At 39.1% G+C, this 6,811-nt stretch overlaps 1 pseudogene; it reads right to left on the bottom strand.

Moving 5' to 3' along the window:
- Positions 1 to 3,905: 3,905 nt before the first annotated feature.
- Positions 3,906 to 6,360, bottom strand: LOC106338399 (annotated as a pseudogene).
- Between the last annotated feature and the right edge of the window lie 451 nt (positions 6,361 to 6,811).

The raw sequence follows: 6,811 nt of genomic DNA, 5'->3' as shown, positions 1-6,811 counted from the left end.
GCGGCCATGGGAAGATGTGTGGTGATTGGGTTGATTCGGAAAATTGTATAATTATTGTAGCCTATTGTGCAACTTGTGAACTTATGTGATTCTAGTGTGTGATCTATTTATTAGGATGATGAATGATGTATGAACCTTGGTTATTATCTATGAAATATCTATTTGCCTTAGTAGAATGTTGGAACCTCAAAACTCTGAAAAAGACTTAGAATTATTTAACACTGGAACTTGAATATGTACATGAAACTGGTTGCATTGTTTGGTGAGGCCGCGGTCTGGTTGGATTGGGGAATCCAGGATCGGGTCTTACAGGTGGTGCTGAGTCAGGAGGTCTCATCTCACTGTTTCTCATCAATAATTCATTGTTCTGCTCAGCGAGCAAGAGACAAGAAATACGATTAGCATAGGTTTTGAAACCTTTCTCACGGTACTATTGTTGTAACAACACATTGTTTGTGCGGAAAGTGGAAAAGGTTTTCTCAAGCATATCCTGATCCGTAATACTTTCACCACACAGTTTCTGTTTTGAAACAATCTTAAACAGTGCCGAGTTGTACTCGTCCACGGACTTGAAGTCCTGGATTCTGAGATCCCTCCAATCAAACCGAGCCTTAGGTAAGATCACCGTTCTCTGGTGATCATATCTCGATTTCAATTCATTCCAACGATCTAGTGGATTCTCAATGGTCAGATACTGATCTTTGAGACTCTCAGCTAGATGATGGCGAATGATCAAGATGGCTCTGTAACGATCTTTTTCACTAGCATTATTTTCCTCGGTGATACATTCACCGAGACCCTTGGATTTAAGGATGATCTTAGCATCAAGCGCCAATTGAAGGTAATTATCTCCAAAGAGATTTAGGGCAGGAAAATCCAAGTTGTTGATTTTCGACATCTGAAATCATAGATTTAATTATTTTAGGTCTTTTAATAATATTATTAATGTTTAAATAATTAATATGCCTCATGGCCAAAGATGATGCCTCTCGGCCAAGAAGAAGCCACATGGCCAGAGATAGGAAACAAGCCGCACGGCCATGGATTCAATTTAGTATTAATGCATTCAGTTTGTTGTGTAATTGCAATCCTAGCATAGATTATTTCTATTAGTTCATGATGCAATCAATACAAACAAACCTTTCGGCCAAGCAAAAGAACAATCATACGGCCACTTGTTTTTAATTCAATACCATCCTAGCATAAGGTTTCTAAGTGTAATTTCAATTAATCAATGTGATCAGGTTATGGTATGAATGCAACAAGGCCGCACGGCCGCGAGATGATATGGTCTAGTGATTTTAATCAAAACTATCAATATTAGGGTTTCAATCAATTCAATACCAAATTCGAGATTAAACAATCTTAGCAACAGTTCTATGTGATAAAACAATCAATCAAGATTTCAAATTCAAATAATCAAAATCGATTTTTAAAATTAGGGTTTAGGGTTTCGATTTGATCTTAGATCAAAGGGGTTTGATTTGAGATTCAAAATCATCAAGGATTTTGATTTTAATTGATCAATAGATCAATCTCGATTTTAGGGTTTGGGGTATCGAACTTTTAGAACTTCGATTTACTCATTAGGGTTTGATCAATTACCCTATGGCTTTATCTTAAAGATTAGGTTTAGGGTTTCATTCTTTACAAACAATCCAAATTCGATTCATATGTTCTTAGAATTCGAATTACCTTTAGCTTAGTTGTTTGATGAACCGGACCACCAAAGAATGAACCCCGATCTGCAACACGAACGGGAACGAACGCAAGCAATCCGTGAGCTGGACACGAGCTGATCGGGAACGCCTTGATCGTCGGATGCGAGCTGTCTGATGTTCTCGCGAACGAATTAAGGCTGAGGTCGCGCGCGCCAACTGCTATCGGGTTGAGGACGATGTGCTTGCTGTCGGGAACGCGAGCTGTCCGGGATGCGAGCTGAGGCTGAAGTCGTCTGAGCTGAGAACGGACTGAGATCGTCTGAAGCTAAGACGGGTTGGGAACACCTCGGATTTGAACGCAAGAGACGCGATCGGGATTAGGGTTCGTCGGGTTCGCCGGCTAGGGTTAGGAATTTTTAGGGTTTGACGATTTGGGTTTTGGCTCAGGGTGTTTAGAGTTTCGTGCTGATAACGTGTTGTAAACTTAAGGATTTGAAATCTGTATGTTCTTGTTATTATTAATCAATCATAAGGTGCCCTTATATATGAGAACTACAAAGAGATAAAAAGGAAAGACTACAAATATAGAAAGTGTACAAATACAAGGAAAATGAAACTAGGGTTTCCCTTTCTCTAAGCCGTCTCTCTCCTGCGGCCGCCTCTCTCTCTCTTCTTGGTGTTGGGCCGGTTATGGACCGGGTCGGTTATAGACATCCACAATATGATTTATAATATACATCAATTATTATTATTTTTCTTTCTTGATAAAAGTTGAGATAAGATGTTAGGACCACGTCTTTTTATCAACAAATTAAAACGACGGTACGAGAATATATGTGTGTGGTTTAAGCTGAATCACGTAATAATAAGAAGAGCATATTCTCAAATTGCAACCTTACATCGCATCGTTTTGATAGCAGATATAAATATCATCCACTGAGACAAGATACAACGCTCTTGAGTTTAAAATTTTATTTACCTTGAAAATTTACGAAACTAAACAAAATTATAATCTTTTTTTTTTCTTTTGTAAAAAGACTTTCAATTAAAATTAAAACATTATAAGTAACCAGCCCAGCCAGACAGTAATATTATGGGCCACACCCATTAGTTTGTTTAACCAAATAAACCCAGATAATTATATAGAATCTCAAATTGTATAAATTCAATAATAAGAATAACTCTGTTATTAATCTCTCGGAAAAAACTAATTCAAAACCTCAAGCTCTCACACTTTCACAAAACTCATAAGTTATGCAACACCTTTACATCTTCTTATATATAAATTAAATTTCATAAACTCATTAGAAAACACATATTTCATTTTTCCTAATCTTAAACTCATTAGAATAACTTATTTGGATATTTTCTAATCCTTTACACCATAATTCGGTAGGATTAGAAGTTAACTTATTTCTCAAGTTTGTTTTTTCCTTCAAACTTAATCCAACGTTCTTCCCTTAAGCTTGAACTCCATTTTTGATAAGTCTTCAACACTTCTCATATTTTTGAACTTCAATTTTCCAAGTGCTCTCCATAAGATGTCGGTTCTCTGCTCTCTTCTGAGTATACACCGATGTAACCCTCCATGCCATGTAGCGTTTCACGGCTTCATTCCCTGTTATCAATGTAGCTTCACCTGATGATAATGCAACAGTCTATTGTTCGATCGAACACCTCATAATTAGATTTTCATCAACATAAAAGATATTTCCTTCCAGGCTCTTACCATCTTCAGGGTCAACTCTATGCCCACTATTTCTTTCTCCAACAATTGGTATCTCAGATGTTGCATGTAACTTTATTACAGTTTCACAAGACTCTTTGGATCTTTAAGTATATCCCGACTTAACACCCGGAAGAAACCAATTGTTTTCCCTGCCTGTTGACAAGCCATTTCATAGCATGTAGAGAAATGGTATCCGTTTGTATCAACTCCACCAAGAGTAGTTTTACATGTCCCTTTCTCAGTACCCCGTATCCTTATACTCCCATCTGCATACCCAACTGCAACTTGGCAAGCTTTCTTTTTGACTTGGTATTCCCAGAATTTGACTTGTAAACTATTAAAAACGTCAGGAACAGTAGGAGTATTACTTGCAACTCTGCTAGCAGCTATATTTCTAGCTCCGTCCTTGGATGATTTCTTTTCTTTCCTGTGAAGCCTATGTTTGGCATCCACTTTGACCGGTTTAGTTTCTTCTTCTCAAAGAGAACCTTCCTCTCTTCATCCTGCAAGTTTTCTTATTTTTCTCCAGCTAGGTCTTCCCTCTTGTTCTCGATTTCATCTTCCCTCTTTGCTAAAATCATCTGAATCAGCTCAGATTCCTTGGGGTCAATTTTATCTTTAGCACCAAGCAGCTCTTGCTCTCTCTTAATAGCCAAATCTCTGAACATCACAACGTTCTCCACATCACCTTCCATCATCCATATCGCCAGCTCAACCACAAACCTCCTGATTCTTGGAATCTTGACCGCTGTCTTGTCATGTTTCTTCAGAGTCGAAACAAGCGAGTATGCCAGTCCTTTCTTCTTTATCCCCGAATCCATCAGAGCGTCGTGTACTTATTCTGAATTCATGAACTTGAACACGTGTTGCTAACCCTAGTATCACTTCCTGTAACTTGTTGTCTCCCGATGTTATTGACTTCAACACCGTGGGAGCTGCTGCTTTAATGAGCCTCAGGTCTATAAAGCATTCATGTCTTGAGTATAAGCACAAGTTCCTCAACACTCTCGCTGCATTGACACGGACCAAATGAACTTCAAGTGCATCTACAAGTCTTGCCAAGACTCCAAGCTTTACAATGACGACGCAGTTGCTTCTACTCTCCAAAGCAAGCATAGCTATAGCTTCCGCTGCAGCGATTTTAACCTTGCTCGCATTCACATCCCCACGTGCCTTGCTTTTCAAGAAAATGTTGAAGAGCTCTTTCAAGACACCTCCAGTCACAACCAATTCTTTCCCTTGCCTCTGTCTCAAGGACCAGGAAGCTCAAGATCTCAATCCTAAGCTTCTGCAGATTCGGGTATATCACTCCATGATGCAGTACATCTCTCAGGTTACTAACTGTGAAAACGATCTCCGAGATCTCTCTCCTAATACATCTCCCAGTGTTCTCGCTCATGATTACTAACATTTTCACTAGTTGCAAGACCGTTTCACTGTCAGGACTCGTGAGAGAACCATCTCTACGTTCTCATCCTTCAAGAGTATTGCATCCGTGTGCATGAAGTCAATAATCTTTGGAACAAGTCCTCTAGTGTTGCCGATTTTTCCACAGTAGTCATGATCTCTAGATAGTTTCTTTAGAATCAAGAGGCCTAAGTTGCTGAACCTACAGTAATCGTATCGTAGATGATGGCCGTGGAAGATTTTCTTCTCTCCAATCTCGTCAAGAGCTTCACCTAAAGATCTTGTGTTCTGTAATAGTGATAAAATCAACTCCATGGCACCAGTTATTCCAGAGACTTTTAGAGAGTTCTGTATCTTGCCAGCGAGCTTTGATAGTATCTCGGCTGCTGATCTCCTAATCTCTTCTTCTTGCACGTCTTTCCAGTTAAGCATCTCCACTAACCTTTCAATGACGGGCAAGTTGATTCCAATCTTCTCAAGCGTATCCTCTGCAAACTGCCTGAGAATTCTTGCACCTATGAGCTGTTCATATGGGTAGCTAGAGCCCAACAGTTCCATAGCAAAGCTGACCATATCCATATTAACCCCATCATATATAGATGCTCCCATTCACACACTTTTAGTAGGCGTCATAGAAGAATATCATGATAGAGACCATCCCAGTAAAACCAAAGCCACATTGTTTAGTCACATTCTCGAGCAAGCTACACACACTGACCTGCCATTCCAAGTAAGCTTTCTCCGCAAGGAACATCAAAGCCTCGGCTAGGGCTAGCGGTAAGCGGATTTTCTGTTTCTTTTGTCCAGCTCTCCTATAGTATGTAAGATAGCAACACCGTTTTTTTCCCAGCACGTCTTGTACGTCCAATACAATGCGTATACCTCTCTATTTGTTTAAGCATGTCATAGTTTATGACTTGAGCCACGTCGAGAATGTCTATTCCACGGCCTACAACATCTTTTGTAACTAGAACGTTATATCTCTTTGCTCTGAATCCTTCTAAGCTGATTTTTCTCTGTTCTTGTGATTTCCCACCGTGTAAGGTCGTGACTTAATACCCTGCCTTATCAAGATTCTTAGCAATAGGGTCACCATTCTTCTTAATGGAGATCTTATCACAAAGCTCATTTAAATACACCAACTTGTGCATCCTCTCAACTCATCAGCTTCTTGAGTTTATTTACCCTCTTTCTCAATGGTTTCTTGGAGTTTAAGCAATATATCAGTACAATCTGATGCATAATGTCGAGCTTATCACATTGATAATACTGAATGCGAGAATTATCTCTCTCTTTATCACGCCCTTTCTCGTATGAACCGTTTCGATAGTTACCGGATCGTTTATGCCCTCTTCCTCTCCAGTTAGAGCAACCTCCTCGTCCTCTTCCTTTGCTATCACCGTAATTCTTGTGCTGGGTTTGTTGCCTGTCCATGTTAGCTGATAATAATTTACCCTGTTCAACTTGTTGTTCTTCACCCTCTTCACCGATTCTCTCTTCATAAGTTTTTAGCCTTTCAACAACTTTCATGAGCCCAACAATCTGTATTCGTATGGCCAACATGGTGTTAATAGCGGATTTTAACATCAGACACTCGATAAGAGAATCCAAGTTCCTTGTATTTTATCTCAAATCCTTCTTCCTTCTCTTCGTCAACCAATGTCATCTACTTCTCCGTAACATCAATGATCTTCAAGCTTTCAATCTCTCCAACAACATCAATGATCTAATCTGGCTCTGATACCAAATATAGAATCTCGAATCATAAAAACTTATAATAAAAATAATTATTATTAATCTCTTGAGGAAAACTCACTCAAAAACCTCAAACTCTCACACAATCACAAAACTCATAAGTTATTCAAACACTCAAAAACCTCAAGCTCTTACACCATCACAAAACTCATAAGTTATGCAACACATTTGCATCTTCTTATATATAAACCAAATTTCCTAAACTCATTAGCTGGGGCGGCCCTGAGCTAAAGCCCATAAAACAAAGGATTTAGGCGCC

This window comes from Brassica oleracea, chromosome C4 (assembly GCF_000695525.1).
Source record: "Brassica oleracea var. oleracea cultivar TO1000 chromosome C4, BOL, whole genome shotgun sequence".
Classification (NCBI taxonomy): Eukaryota; Viridiplantae; Streptophyta; class Magnoliopsida; order Brassicales; family Brassicaceae; genus Brassica; species Brassica oleracea.
The sequence above is the reverse complement of the archived record's forward strand: the minus strand, read 5'-3'. Positions and strand labels throughout refer to the sequence as shown.